Genomic DNA, 15,974 nt, shown 5'->3' with positions numbered 1-15,974 from the left:
ACCTCACTCGAGTGGGATCACACGGTTTTTGTCCTTTTGCGTCTGGCGTCTTGGACTCTGCACAGTGTCCTCGGGTTTGAACGCGTCGTAGCTGGTGTCGGAATTTTTTTTTTTTTAAGACTTAGCGAACGTTACTTTTAAGGATCCCAGTATCGCTATCGAAAATGGAAAATTAGAAGCACCGGCCGTAAACAGGCGGCGATAATAAAGCGCGTTATACGTGCAGTGATACTCACTTCTCCCGGACATTCTGCCGCGGGGCAGGGGACCTGAGCCTGCATCGCGCCCCGACCAGGTGACTCGACTGGGGGGTACGACGGGGACAGCCCTCCTGGCCCCAAGCCGAGACCGTCTCCTGGACATACTCCCGAGCCTGCAGGAGAACTGAGCTGTGCCCTCACCACGTGCCGCCAGAAAGGGGTTCCCCGGGCACGTGAAGTGGGTTTGCAGCACCCCGCAGGGCCCGGGGGGGGGGGGGTGCCGCTAGGGGAAAACGCCGGAAGCCGCGACGCCCCCGTGCGCACGTCGCGCGGGCTCTGCGGGCCGACCCGGGGCCGGGCGTGGGCGGCGGGCTGCAGGCTCCGAGGCCTCAGCGAACACAGTGCAGCTGGAGCTGCACGGCCGCGCGGGTATCTTTGCCCACGGTACCGCGACCACGGGAGGCGTGAGTCGGGATTCCCACCGACGGCCGAGGAAAGTGCTACCCAGACAGGGCGAGCGGCTTGCCCGCGTCCACGCGGCGCCTGAGTGGCAGCACTGGGAGTCAGAGCCAAGGGCATCTGCTTCTAGAACTTTCTGGTTAACTCCAGAACTCTTCCCACCACACCATACCGACCTTTTTTGTTTGTTTCTCTAGAGTTTGGAATTCGCGTGGACAGACCCAGCGCATCAGCTCTAACACATTATCCCGGGGAAAAAGGAGAAGGCTACGGGAACAATAGGGAAAACCCATAGTCGGTCCCCTTAACGTACCACCTCCCGAATCCGGGCCCCCGGCTCCTTGGCCTCTCCTTAACCTTCCGCCAGGCCCCGTGGGAGACTTGGCTAGTGTCTCCCAGGTGTGATTGACATCTCGGCCCGTTTACCCTTCGAGGCAGCCCATATGGCTTGAGTTTTTGGAATTAAACAGACTCTAATTAATGATGCAAATATTTATGCTCAATGCTCCATCAAAACAAAACAAAACAAAAAAATGCAGTCTGGTTTTCTCAGTGAAAAGCACCAATGCTTTTGTACTGAGAAAGAGCGTTCCAGCTCTTTGAGGCTGGTAACCCAGCGCGCCTGCAGGGTTTTCGCCCCAAAAGGCCAAAGTCCTTCCTGTTCAGCCGGGCCTCCATCAGAGGTCAGGCTTGCCTTCAGGTGAATCGCCTCTCCTGAGAAGGACTGCCTCACTAGGAGGCAGTTCATTTAAAGATAACTCGATGGAGCAGGTGGCCTGTGACGGCCCAGGGGGCCTGCTTCTTCCAGCTGGGGCCTTTTCCAGGTGCTTTGCAGAAGACTTTAGACTTGCAGCCTGATGGGAGAGGCATGCCCAGGGAAGGCGCGCCCCCCATAGGGCGTGGGGCGGGGTGCCGGCCCCTGCTGAGAGTCAATGGCTCATCTCAGTGTCACTAGAGTCTTTTGCACAAAGCAGCATTTTCCCCGTCTTCTTCAGCGTGGGCAGGGATGCTGATTCCCAGGGAACGAGAGCCGGACTCGGGCTGCCTTTGGGGCCGCCAGTCTCGGCTCGCAGGGCCCTCGGGGCGTCTTGAGTGTCCCCCCGAGGGGACCTTTCCCTCCCGCTCCCAGCCACAGTGTGTGAGAGTAGTCTGTCCCACAGAAGACTGTGCACAATGCTCCTCTGGGCGAGATAAGGCTTTCTTGGACGTCAGGGGGAATCTGAGACGGGAGCAGAACCGGCCCCGTTCGTCTCCAAAGGGCTGGGCACCGCGTCAAGGCTGCGCCCACGATCCCCGGGGCTCCAGGTGCACAAAGCCACCATCATCTCGGGGACCGCCTGACCAGGAGTCGGCCACGCTTGTCCTTGAAAACCAGAGGGTGAATCACGTCCCCAGGCCACCCGATGCCCCATTTACGATACATTTGATAGAAAAGTCTCACACTCAGCCTGGGGCCATGCGGGCAGGTGGGCGGTGGGGTCCGCCGTGACGGCCGCCCAGGCCACATGCAGCCCTGCCTGTGCCGGGGCCCGCCAGAACTCCCGCATAAAGCCCAGGCAGCCCGGCTGGGTCAGGGCACACCTGGACGCCCGGCCACGCTCCGGCTGCGACTTGGTTTGGAGCAGCGTCTGGCTGCCGGCACCGTGGTTCCGCGCTCCACGGCCTTCCATTGTGGCGTCGTTTGGGGGCGAGTGACCTCTTCTGTCCCGCGCTGCGCACACAGCCTCCCCTGTGCCGGGGGCCGCCTCACAGCTAGGCGGCGCCCGGAGCCGTGTGCAGGCCCCCCTTCCACTTCCACCGAAGGATGCGGGAGCACTGGGCGGGCCCGCCTGGCCCAGCGCCGTGTAAGCCCTCCGACATCGTCGCTGTTGGGAGAATGTCGTGTGTACCAGTCTGGGCCGGGCGGCACCAGGTGGCTCCCCCGGGAGGGTGGGAAGGAGACAGCTCATGACAATACCACAGCCCGGGGGGCTTAAACCGCAGCCGCTCACTGTCCCCCGCCTGCAGGCTGGAGCCCGAGATCCAGGTGTGGGCGGGCGGTTCCCCCAGAGGCCTCTCTCCCGGGTGTGTGGACAGCGTCCCCTCCCTGTGTCCCCGCGTGGTCGTCCCTCTGTGCAGTCTGTGTCCTGATCTCTTATGAGGACGCCAGTCACGTTGGATTGGAGCCCACCCCAGTGACCCCATTTTCCCTTAATCACTTCTTTAAAGACCCCACCTCCACATACAGCCACATTCCGAGGTGCTAGGGGTTAGGACTCCAACATACGAATTTGGGGGACACACTCAGTTCATGACAGGGTGTAATAAAAAGGCAGCTTACGGAGCCTCGTGTCAAGTTGGGGGCAATCGACAAGGGCTGGCAAGGCACAGGGACCAAGCTGCATGGGGAGCCGGTACCGGAAGGGAGAAGGGGGGAGGGTGAGGGCAGGACCAGGGGCCTGGGCTGGAGGAGGGGGCTGCCTGGGGGGCGCTATGGCCTTCAGGAGAGGGATCTCAGCCTGGCAGGAGCGGTCGGAAGGAAGGACGTCCTGCGTCTCTGTCCTGTGGTCCTGATGACTGAGTGAGTCCGGAATCTAGAGGGTGGTGGGCACAGGTGGACATGGTCCACAAAGCCACCCCCCCCCCCCCAGCACGGAGCAGAGCAGGCTGCCAAGGGAGCCAGGCCTAGGCGGGCTGTGGCACTGTGTCCGAGTGCTTGACCCCGGCCACAGGGACAGCTTAACAAACACACAAACAAACCAGAACAAACTCAAATGAACAGACTGGTCGAAGCCTGGGTCCTGCCGGCCAGCGGGCCTTGAATGACCCATTCTGAAGGGCGGGTGTCCCCACCTGAGAGAGGAACTCCAGCTTGTCACCGGCTCGTGGGAAGGGCGCGGGTCCCGGGACCAGGAAGGCGGTCTGGGCAGTTCGTCTAGGAGAGCCCGGGGTCCGGAGCCAGAGCCCCCCAAACTCCCGCTGCCATGAGCATAGCGAGCCCTATAAAGATGCTTTGGCACCCTTTAGAGGGCCATGGGAGGGGCTGCCCATGTCAGGCCCCAGGTGCCGGCAAGTCTCTGTGCTAGGCGAGCCTGAGCCACCCTGAGGGGGTCGCAGGCCTGCCCTCAGGGCGCCTTCACCTCCCCCTGTTCAGGGACCTCATTTCCGCAGAAAAACGCCTCCCATTCACCCCACAGCTTCTCGACCAGTTAGAGCCTGTGGTTCTCAGTGGACCCCACGAGAGGCTGTCCTGCAGGACTTCTCAGGGAGGATGGGATGGGCTCTGGTCATTTTGGGGAGGGGGCTGCCCAGCACCTAACTCCCTTTCCCCAGGTACTGAGCCCACCCCTATGTACCAGGTGGAAAGTCGTCAGCTGCGTCTCCCTGGCAACTGGGCCGTGGACATGTGACCCAGGCTTGGCCAATCAGATGTGCCCGTTGAGTGGCTTGCCCTCTGGACGGGACAGGGCAGTGTGAGGGTTCTCTCAGGACAGCAGGGCAGGGTCCATCGGCCGTGGTGGCCGTGTGCAGTGGCAGGGGGTCCTGTGGCAACATGGAGGAGGAACACTTCCCCGTCCTGCTCACGGCTCTCCCGGGCTGCCTTCATGCCCGCCTCTCCGGGAGGCCTTCCACTGTGTGCTTTTCTGGACAGCGTACCAGGCTCGGTGTCTGTCACTCACAGCAGGTGGCCCATGTTCCCAGATGCAGGCATCAGGCGGGGCCCAGCGCACAGGTGGGGCCGTGAGCTAAGGGCCTGCGACTCACACCCACTGCCCTCTGCCAGCCCAGTGACCTTGGGCAAGCGCCTTTTCCTTCCGGTGCCTCGGTTTTCTTATCTGTGCAATGAGGGTCCCTTCCAGGGCCTTCCGCAGCACAGTCACAGACAGCAAATGAGCGAAGAGCTGAGACGCCCCCCCCCCCCCCCGTCGGCCTGCAGTGGCCGTTCGGGAAGTGCTGGCGATTGTTCAAAACCGCCTCGCGTCTAGAACCCTGTCTTCCTTGCGCCTCATTTTCCATACAAGCGTGCAAATCATTTCATTTCTCGAGGAATATGAAAGTCTTGGTGAACTGCCTTATCACCCTTCTAGAATGAGACGGGACCTGCAGATGGGATGCTTCGGCAGAGCACGTGCTCAGGCGTCTCAGGCCACCTGAGAAGAACGACCCCCCTAGAACTGCCAAGTCCGGGAATTCAAGGTATCTTGTCCTCTCTGGTAGAGTCCTTAAGGACCAATAGGAATTACTTAGGAAATCGGAAGACTTCAAACAATAAATATTTACCGAGCGGCTCATAGTGCCCGGGCTGAGGTCAAGGGCTGAGGAACGGGGACTTTGAAAAAGTCTTCGCTGCTTTGGAAATTATGTTCTTTTGCAGGAGAAAGAGAATAAGCAAATAGTATCACACTGGAGAGTGAGGGGGGCTGGAAAAAATGAAGTGGGGTGATGGGGGGGTGACGAGATGCCATCGACATGGGTCAGGGAGGGGGTGTTTGCACGGAGGTCTGAGTAAGCGGGTGGGTCCTGCAGACATCCGGGGAAAGACGTTCGGGCCCAGGGAACAGCCGTGCAAAGGCCCCGGGGCGAGCTGGCCGTGGCTTTTACGACCCTTCAGAATGTGGGTGCAGGGGAAGGACACAGAATCCTCTGGAATTTATGAGCACGGCCAGGCGTAATCATGGGTAAATATTGATTGAGCGTATTTACCCAGAAATATCTTATCACCATACAGTGTGAAAGTCACACACACACACACACACACACACACACACACACACACACACCCAACTGGTCACGAATTGTTTTACAGCGCCAGGAAGATGACACATCTGATGTTAATTACAGCGTTTAACGGTTTCCAGCAGGAGGAAAAAACACAGATGTGTACGCGAAACCTGCCCAGGAAATGAGGTAGCCCGACTGCTTGTGAGGCGGCTTCGTGATGGACTCGGTGCCAGCCTCCTGTGCATCGGAAAGCGCACTCATGCTTTGCCAGGACAGGAAAATAAGTCTCCAGATGACCATGTCCCCACCTAACAACAACCAAAAAAAAAAACGTCTAGGCGCACATGGCTCAACCTGAACATTTTGACCTGTGATGACGCTGGCATTTCCAAACACAGCCCGGCGGTCAAGTACCCCAGCCGTTCCTCCAATCTCGCCTTTTCTTTTCAGTGGGGTGGTTAATCCAAAGCATCGTCCCATTTTACACATGAAGAGACACATGAAGGCTCAGAGGGAAGAGGGGAATTCAGGGCCCCGGCCAGGCGATGGCCCGACGGCACCGGGATTAGAAATTGTCCTGAACCTCTGCCACAGACTGCCAGTTGCCCACCCATGTTTATTCTTTGCCTTTTTCTCAGTAAAAGAGCCCCTGGCTTCCAGTTCGTCCGTGGCTGCCGGAAGGAAGTCTGCGTGCCCCGGCTGTCCTTGCAGGTCAGTGTGGCCGTGGGACTGAGTTCGGACCAGGGGCAAGGAGTGAGCGTGTGTGGGCAACGTCTAAGGAGGGAGAGTGCCCTTTGCCTTTTCTTTTCTCTGCGCTGAAATGCAGATGCAATGGCTTGGGCTCGAGCAGCCATGTTGGGCCGTGAGGCCTTTGCTGAGCATGGCAGAGTAGCCCGCGAGAAGGAACCCTGGGTCTCCGATAACTTCATGAAGCACCTTACAGCCCTGGCATCCCGGAGCGCCCACCTCCGGACTTCCGTTACAGGACAGAAAAATCGCTTCCACCTTTTTAAAGACAGCTTTTTTTTGTCCCTTGCTACTGAACCAACATGGGCCTCTCCTCTCCCTGCCATGTGGCTGTTTGTGCAAGATGAAGAAACAGCCCCAGAGAGGGGGCGTGAACCATCCGAGGTCACCTAGCAACTCTTACATAAACATTTCACTCCTGTCCTGCGTGAAATGATTGCTAAAACAAACAGCCCCTGCCTCCAGCGCGTGGGCCAAGACCCAGGCCTAGCCAGCACTTCCCAGCAGGATGGTCACTCGAGGACTAATCGATGAGGCTGATGCCGCTTGGAAGGCCTTGAGCACTGTGGCCGCTGTCAGCCCAGCCCTGCCCCCCGCCCAGGGCCTGGGTCCCCCGTCCCCATGGCTCAGAGGAAACACTTGCCTCTAGGGTCAGCCTTGGGGACAGTTGGGCGCACTGATCCACGAGCTCGGGCCAGGCTCCCAGTGTGTAGCCTCAGCCGCCGGGGGTTCCGCTCGGCTCCCTCCTTCCCTCCCTCTTCCTCCTCGTCTGCATGCCCCACCTCCGATAGATGAGGAGTGACAGAATTCATCCTGCCACATTCCTGCTGTGGGTCTCACGGAGCCCACAAGCTGCCTCGTGCCCTCACCCAGAGAGCCCACAGGGACACTTCACAGCTTGTCCTCTGGGCGAGGAGAGAGGCGCAGGCTCTGAGCACTTAGGGTCTCCCTCTGAAGGGAGCGAGGCCCTTCCCAACTCCATGTCAGACAATGAGAAAGCCGGCAGAATGCTTCCATACGCACCCCGACCCCCAGGAGCCCCCTGCGGGGAGGGCAGACCCGTCTCATAGAAGAGGGAGCCGGGAGCTGAGAGGCTGGTTTGCCTCAGGCCACAGCGGCTGGGAAGCCCCAGCTCTGGGACCTAGTCCTGCCTCAGACAGGGGCCCAGGGTCTCCCTACTCCCTCCTGCCTGCCCCATGAGGAAACCCTGGGTCTCTGGTGGCAGCCGGAGAAAGAGGTCAGCTTCTCACTGCCTGCCACGCACCCTATTCCTGCCAGGGACCCTCCCCCATGGTCCCTCCACCCCTTGCTGCCCCATGGCTGTCCTATATCCTGCAGCCAAGCCCGTTTCCATTCAGCCAGCAGTCGTCAGAAGAGGCTGGTGCCAACCTCGTTTATACTAGGATGTGATTGACTGATGCGTGTCTGTTTCCCTTGGAGATGCTGGTGTTACAATCGGGGGCTCTGAGCACCTAGGGCTTTGTGACAAAGGGATGAAGACTGAAGGACGCAGCTTCCAGCAGCCTAACTAGGGGTCTTTTCAGAGTCCAGTCACAGCCCCGTGCTGCCGTCAGGGGGACAGACGCCCAAAGCCAGGTGGGAAGTCCGCGGGCCGCGCAGTTAGCGTAGGGGTATCATTACCTTGGACAGAAACCCCGCCCCCGGAAGTGCTCCTGGGAAAGTGGGAGGACGGTGCCTGGACCTGGGGACCTACGGGCTCGTCCCCGCCGGGTGCTGGGGCACAGGCTACCGCAGCCCAGCCCTTCCCTGAGAGGACCCCCGCGAAAGCCTCCGCGTCCCGCTTTCCCGCACCCTCTCCACCAACAGGCTCAGGCGTTTGCTCTCAGATTTGGCGTTTCCCAGAATCCTTAGCCCCATCCTTCTCCTCCTCTGCGTGGGGCCGGCCCCGCCGGGGGGTGGACGCCGCCTAGGTGATGGCGATGACGGCGATGCCACCATGCCTCCCTGCCGAGGGCCGCCGAAGAGCAGGCAGGTCCTCAGACCGTCGCACGGTAGGGATCTCGAAAGTCTGGCAACGCTCTGCCGCTACTGGAGGACCCATCGTAATCATCTGATTGCTCAATTCACATTCCTCCGCCCTCTGCCTTGACTCTCAGGCAATTTGAGAACAAACCAAAAATAAAATAAAAAAAATTAGTCCTTTTCCAGCTGATTCGTTCATTTTGCAAATCCTCACTCTGTCCCCTTCTGCCCTTGGAACTTGTCTCCCCAAGGAGGACAGAGGGTCCCAGAGATCCGGGGTCATTCCTGGGGGGAGTTCCAGCCTTGGCTGAGGCAGCTACCCTCTGAACTCGCTCTGACCCCTGACCTCTGAGGGGGAAGCTCGGAGTGGGGGCCTCTGGGAACCACCTCCTGCCCACTCTGTCCTACAGGAGAGGACACCCCAGCTCAGAGTTCCCTCTGGGAAGGGCCGGGGAGGTAAGTCAGCTTCCCCATTCATTCGTTCACTCACTCATAGATGGGGTGATGTCATTCATTCACGCAGTCATTCACTGGTCAAAGGCCTGAGGGTGGGGCTGGTCAGCTGGATCCAAGTCTTGGACTTGGTGGCTGGATTCCCGGGAAACAGGAAGAGGACATTGTCATCAGAAACGCCGTCCGCCCGTCCCCCGAGCATCCCCAGCTGGTCCCCGATGCCAGCGACACCCTCAGCGCCCCCCCTTCCCGAGCACGGTCCCCTCGCTGGGGGCGCAGGCAGGTACGCGGACGGCCGGGACGGGGTGAGCCGTTCTCTCTCTGAGCGTTGCCCACCCGTCGGAGTGGAGGCGAGAGGCCCCTCCGGCCTCGTCAGGCGGCCCACAGCCTCTCGCTGCGTGAGGCTCGGGGGTGGCTTCATGTCTCTGGGCCTCAGCTTTCCCACGATGTGAAACAGCGTCGAGCAGGTGCCAGGCCCTGCGCCTAGAACCCTGCGCACGCTCTAACTCAAGTGTCTCCCCACCCCGAGTCCTGTGGGGTGACACTGTTACCGGCCCCCCTTCACCCATGAGCAACCTGGGGCGCGGAGAGGTGGGCAGCATGGGCCAGCGGGGAGACGAGAGGGCCTGGCATGGCGGCCGACCTCGCAGGGCCGGTGAGGCCGGCGTCATCACGGCCCGAAGGCCCACCCGGATGCCCGGGACCTGGCGCCCGAAGCAGGCAGCGCGGCGGTTCTCGGTGGCGGGAGATGGGTACGTGCCTTCAGGGGACACTGGGCAATGTCCGGTGACACTTTTGGGTTGTCACAGTGGCTGGTAGGGCGCCGTTGGCCTCTGATGGGTGGATACCAGGAAGGCTGCTGATTCGTGACGGCGCACAGGACGCACCCCGCCCCCCAAGACTGATCCAGCCCCACACGTCAACAGCGCTGAGGCTGAGAAGCCCTGGGGTCACCATCTAGAAGGATCTTGCCATCCAGAAGGCGCCTTAACGTGCCCGCCGATGGGCCTGCCACCCTGGGGCGCTTTCCCCAGCCGGGCGGGTCTGGACGCCACCGGAGGCCGCGTTCCCTGGGTCCTCCCGCACAGTTCCAGCGACTGGCCTGTGCTGGCCTGAGCGACAGTGCCCTGGCCCCCGCCCTGTGGACCCCACCCGCTCCGCCTGCTCCTTACTGGCCGGCGGAGAGTCCAGCGCCGCCATCTCCATCGGAGCACCTCCCCTGCACTGGCCCGCGGTGGGTGCCGGTTTCCCGCGGCAGGTCGCACCCCAGGGCGCAGGGCGCCTCCACACCGGGACCTCGAGCCCAGGCAAGGTGGCAGAGGCCAGTCCTGAGGGCCAGCAGGATCACAGCCCGCTGCTGGGTGACGGTTAATCATTAACACGCAGCGCAAACACTTCCCCAGGACCCCTCATGGCCTCTGTCAGCCTTGCCCAGCCATGGTCCCCAGCGACCCACCCAGTCAGGGCCCTCCTGACCTGCCGACGGGGAGGGGCAGCGCCCGGTACCCCCTCCCTCCACCCACATAGCTTCCTTCCGGTCTGAAAAGTCGGGGTCGCCCAGGGCGAGGGGCCCCACGTCACAGACGGCACTGACCCCCCTCGGGCCACCCTGCTGCCTTTTCTGTTTCAACGCTGTGCCGGGCACTCGACATACGTCTCCACTTTGAATAGTCTCGCCAACCCTGCAAACGAGGGTTCGTGCATCCTCCTGACCCAGGCGGGTCACTGTCCAGCGACCGGTCTGGTTAGGGGCAAGGTAGAAAAAACAGCAGCTCGTTTCTCCTCTCGGGGTCTGTTTCTTTGACCGACAGACACACTCGCGGGAGTGTCTGCAGGGCTGAGGTGAGGGCTTCGTGCAGGAAGATGCCGGGCGTGGGTCTCTGAGCACCCAGTCGGTGCTCAGTGAATAAACGTTGGCGGCTTCTCCTGCCACTGGGCCGCGTCCCAAGGCCAAAGATCCTCGCCTGCTCTGCTCGCCGGTGTGTTAGCACGCGGTGGGGGTTGGATGGACGGCTACGTCAGGCGACGTGGCCAAGGCCACAGGGCGGGACAGAGTCTCAACTCAGGCACGTCTGACTCTCAGCCACGTGCCTTAGAACAAAGCCCACGGGGGCCGGAGATGGTCTTCGTCATCTGGGAGAGTGACTCACGCTTCCGCTAGGTGGGCAGGTCTGAAGGCGGCCGGCGGCGCTGGGTGTGCGGCCTGCATCCCGTGCACACGGTCCCGGGCCGGCAGGGCTGCCTGACGGTCATTCCTCCATCGGCGCTGTGGCTGTTGAACGCTCGCTCATGGTGCTCTGCCGATTGAAGGAGGGGTGTGAGGTGTGGACAGACGTGGCGGCTCGGGGAGGGAATGTGAGGAGGCCTCCCCCGGGGGGCATGGGGAGCTCTGAGAGGCAGGGGACTCTTGCGGGGGGGGGGGGGGGCGGCAGGGCAGGAAAGCCGAGGACCAATTGCCGTTGCCGTCTCCAGCAGTCAGCTCTGGGCCCCGGCTTTTCCTTCCAAAGCTGGTCCTGGCTGCCCATCCACTGCACGCCCACTGCGCACGGCCTCGAGGGAGAGTCAAGGAAGGCCAACCGAAGGCCGCCGCGGGAGAGGTGCAGTGACGGGTTCGAGTCACGCATTCACTCCTTCACTCACTCATTCGTTCATTCATTCATTCTCCCCTCCGGAAAGCACTTCCCAAGCACCCACGCTGTCTGGAAAGGGGTAGGGAGCCGGGCTGGGAGCAGCTGCGTTTCGGGCTCCAAGCAGTGCCTGGGGAGGGGCCAGGGGTCTCACGGGGAGGAGGACGGGCGAGAATTCCGTTTTGACGGTGAGACCACGCTCTCCTGCGGACCCCCTCTCGGGAGATCGGTGCCCTCGACCTGGGCCCTGAGTGTGGTCGCCCCAGGCAGCGCCGGTGCCCTCGACTGGCCCTGAGTGTGGTCGCCCCAGGCAGCGCCGGTCCCGCGGAAGCTGGCAGATCCCGGGGTTGGAATTTTCTTAGCTGTAGGCTAGGCCGGTCCCCAGGGAGGTGCGGATGCCAGCAAGCTGAAGCTTTGTTTAGCATTTAAAGCCGCCTAATGGGTTCTCAGCATTCACACTTGTCCCGTCATGAACACCGATTACCCAGACGCGTCTCTGCCAACTGCGCCTCTCATCTCATAAATGCCGCTGGGACGGGAAGGTCCCCCACGGCCCTTGGCAGCAGCAGAAATAGTCTTATTTGCAACAGGGAGTCTGAGCCGAATCCTCAGGGCAGGAGAAGTCACCGCCCGCACGGTGCTCCGCGGTTCGCCTTGAAGAGGGGCCTCCGGTTTTGCTCAGGCCCCGGGGTCAAGCTTTCAGGGGCGCTCCTGACCTTTAAATCGCGCACGTGGACGTTGGGAGCCAGGTTCTGCGCAAGCCCGGCTGCCTGGGGGCGAACCCGGGTCACCCCTCGGGTTTGTGTGTAGAGGGTGACAGACGGTCCTCTCTGCAAGGACAGCCTAAGCCGCGTAGGGCAGACGTTCTGGTGCTGGGAGCCAGCGAACTGCAGTTCTTCCCCGTGCCCTCGAGCGGGGCTTCGGCTTCGGGCGCTGTAAACAGTGAAATGTAATATTGCCTTATTTGGTCACAGAGCCAAGTTATCACTTGCAGAGGCTTCTTTGCCTTCAACTGTGAGAGAAAGGACCAGGCTGTGAAAGCGTGGGGGGCTGCTCAGCTGACCCCCCTCATTCAGACGGAGCCTCCTGGTGTCTGGCGCTGCTGGCGGCTTGTGCTGGGGTGCGGCCTGAGTCAGGGGGTATTGTCCCCGAACCCAGGGCCCCCAGCAGGCTTTGCTGTAGACTAGGTGTGCAGTGCAGGGGACCGGGCATCAGAAAAATTTCCTATTTCTTTGTGGTTTGTGTGAAGGTCACACAGACTTAAACAACAAAACCCGATGCCCGGGAGTAAAGTGGACTGAGGGATGACAGAGGCCCTGACTTCAGGGGTATCAGGAAATGCACCAGACCTGGGCAGGGAAGCAAGAGCTGGGTGTCCTCTGCATTGGGGTCACTGGGGTGCCAGACTTGGGACTCAGCACCTGCCACACTTCCTGAACACTGAAGTGAGGTGACTCCCGGGCTGATGGCGGGGTTGGTGGGGCGGGTGGCTGGGGTCCTGGGGCTTGAACCCAAGTCTGGTGACAGCCATGCAGAGGAAGGCCCTTCCCTCCAGCAGCTGCCTGGAGCCTGCCAGAAAGGGCCCCTTAGTCCAGGGACACGTCCCTTGGGGAGAGGCTGGCCTCCCGGGAGAGGCTGGCCTCCGTGGGAAAGGCAGCTGTGCCCAGGGGTCGTCTGCTCAGTCTCCGCTCTCCAGGTGAGGGCGTCCCCTCTGGGGGGTGGCCTGGGGTGACTGGGCAGTGTGAATCACAGGGAAATGGAGAGGAAATGCGAAGGAGCTGTGACTCACTGGGGGGCCCCAATGGGAGGAAGTCCCAGTGCACAAGGCGGGGATGGGGGGGGTGGGGTTGGAGGGCCTGGGAACCGGCGTCCGAGCCTCAGGGGCGCCCGGGCAGGGCCATGCAGCCCCCAGGGAGGACTGTGGCCTCTCCCGGGTGATAAGGCACCTCCCAGGGAACGACCAGTTGACGGGGTCTTGAGCATCCCTCTAAGTGTCGCCCCAGCTGCTCCAGGGCCCGTGCCTCGAACCCTTTACCAGGCTCCCCCTCCGCCGGATGCTTCCAGGGGAGCAGACGAAGCTGCCTGGAGTACCCTTTTCTTGCCCTGGTACCTGCTGTCTCAAACAGGAGACACTGGGCTCATCGGGGAGCAGCTCTGCTGGGGAAGGGGCCTGCCGGGGTCGCCCGCAGCTCACGGGGCCATCCGCTGGGCAAACTTTACTTTCCCGAACACCGGTGTTCTTGCCTGTGACTGCAGGCGTGGGACTGGTGGCCCCGACTCCTCGGGACGTGGTCGCGACCAGACCAGCAAGAAGCCTCAGGACGTGGCTTGTGCGGGGCGGACCTGGGCGAGCGGCTCGGGGTAGCAGGGCGGCTGGAGGTGGCCCCGCACGGCGGGCGACCTTAGCTCGGACACCTAGGACCTCGGCCTTGCCGCCGGGATAATCGGGGAGCCGTCCCGACGGTGCCCACGACGGAGGGCAGCAGTCTCCCGTGGGCTTCCCAGCGGGCCTGACCCTCCTGCCGGCCTCATCTCCTCATCAGCTGTTTTAACCCGTCTGCGCCGATCTGGCCGGTGAGAAAGCAAAGCTGACTCCTGAAGACTTTAAGCAACGTGGCTGACGTCCCTAGGGCCTGGACGAGGGTCTCTGGGCTCCTCTCGCCTCTGCAGAGACCCTGCGGGGCGTGTGAGCTGGGGCATCCCGAGACCACACCCCTGGCCAGGCTGGGCTCCCCTGGGTGGCCAGAGGAAGCTGGGTTTCCAGAAACAGCTCCTCGGAAAGGTTTAAACGTCCCCCGCCATTTAGCAAGTCGCTGGGGCGGGGGCGGGGCGCGGGCGCGCCGTGAACATCTGATCTCAGAGCGGCTCCTCCTCCGCAAACCCTTCCCATCACCGAGAAGGGTGGGTTCCGAGCCGACGCTTAGCCTCGAACCCCGGGTATCACTTCCCGACAGGTCCTGCTGTTATTTTGAATTGTCGGCCAGAGCGCCTGGCGCAGCAGGGGCGGGCGGGCGTCCCGTTAGGCGCTTTCATTGGGGCCCGGACATACCATGGCAGCTGTCTTACGAAGACGGACCCGAGAAAGACAGAAGAGGGGCGTTTTCCCCCCTTCGGAGACGTGTTCTGAGTTCCGCCTCCGGGCCCGGTTCCTGGGGAAACGCACAGGAGGCCTTATTTGGGAGTATCGAGTTCCTTGGGTTTTATGGGTGTTAAACACTTGCTCGCAGCACCGTGTCTGAGCTTCGGTTTCCGCGGGCGGGCGATGGCAGTCCTGTGGGAGGCTGCACGTGACGAGGAAGAGCCGGCAGCCCCGGTCACCTTCGGGGCTGCCGCGTGGCAGGGGCCAAGCTACTCGGCCTCTCTGAGTGATGACGATCCCAGTTGCAGGATGAGGTGAGAGGCCGTGTGTGTGTCTGTGTGTGTGTGAGAGAGAGAGAGACAGAGACAGAGACAGAGACAGAGAGGGAGTGAGCGAGTAGGCCCAGCCTCTAGGCCGCGCCCGCGTGGTGGGCAGGGAGTGAGGACTGGAGCTCTGCCCAGCACACGCCGTGGGCCCGGAGCAGATCCAGGGGTCCAGGGAAACGCTCACTTAGCCCTCACAGCAGCGCCGTTGGGTGGACAAGGGAAGTGAGGCTCAGAGAGGCTTAGCCCCTCTCTCCAGGGCCCGCAGCCCACGAGCGGGCCCGCCAGAGTTTGAGGTTACAGCAGAGCCTGCTCAGATTGTCCCCGAAGTGCCTCCCTTTTTTTCTCCACTGTCTAGGGGGTGCCCACAGATACTAGGGGACGTGGACCCACGACTGGGGGCTTCCCTACCCCATTATAAGCCAGGCTTTAAAAAATAAAACTCTTTGGGGGATGAAGAATGGTGGTGTAACCTCTGTAGAAAACAGTTTGGTCCCTCAGTAAGTCGAACACAGAATGATCACATGACCCAGCAGCTCCATCCCAGGGCCAACACCCCAGAGAACCGGAAACGAGCGTTTACACGGAGGATCGTGCACTAATGTTCGCAGCAGCACGGTTCTCAGGGTCCAGAAACAAGCCGAGAGCCCGTCCGCAGATGCTGCACAGGCGGAACGCGGCCCGTCCTCACGGTGGAATGTTACTTGGCCGTGAGACGGAACGAGGCCCTGACGATCGCCGCCGCTCGGAGGAGCCTCGAGGACACTCCACGGCGTGAAAGCGGCTGATCACGAAAGACCTCGAATTGCATGACCGCGTGACGTGAAATATCAGAACAGCCACATCTGTAGGACAGAAAGCAGATGGGCGGCTGGGGGGGCTGGGGCAGGGTGTCAGGGTGTCCTGTGGGGTGCTGACTGACGACAGTCTGAAACGACTCGGTCACGATGGTTGTACAACCCTGTAAACACGTCATATGTCTCTGAACTGTGCACCTAAAAGTGGCCGAAGCACTGAGGTTTATGTTATGTGAATTTTAAAAGTCCCTTTTAGGTCGGAGGAAGCCGAGCCTGGGTCCCGCAGCTGTAAACGCCCCTCCGTCTCACCCAGGCGATCCGCAGCAAAGAGTTTTTCCTCGCAGATTCTGGATGTGAGTGGATTTTTGTTGTGGAGGGTGAGACGCCCGGGTCTCGAGGTCAAGGCTGGCGCGTGGGGGAGGCAGGTCGGTCTCCAGGAGCGGCCCGCGGGGCCTCGTCCGCTCTGCACCCGCACGCTTGGCCCAGGGCGCGCGGCTCGGGGACGTGGGGCGCAGACGCGACCACACCCTTCCCGCAGCCCCGCAGGTTCCCACGGGCGGGACTGGGCTCCCTCCAGGGTGAGCCGATTTGTCACGGGTGACAGC

This window comes from Rousettus aegyptiacus, unplaced genomic scaffold (assembly GCF_014176215.1).
Source record: "Rousettus aegyptiacus isolate mRouAeg1 unplaced genomic scaffold, mRouAeg1.p scaffold_m13_p_5, whole genome shotgun sequence".
NCBI lineage: Eukaryota > Metazoa > Chordata > Mammalia > Chiroptera > Pteropodidae > Rousettus > Rousettus aegyptiacus.
Note: the sequence above shows the minus strand (reverse complement) of the source record.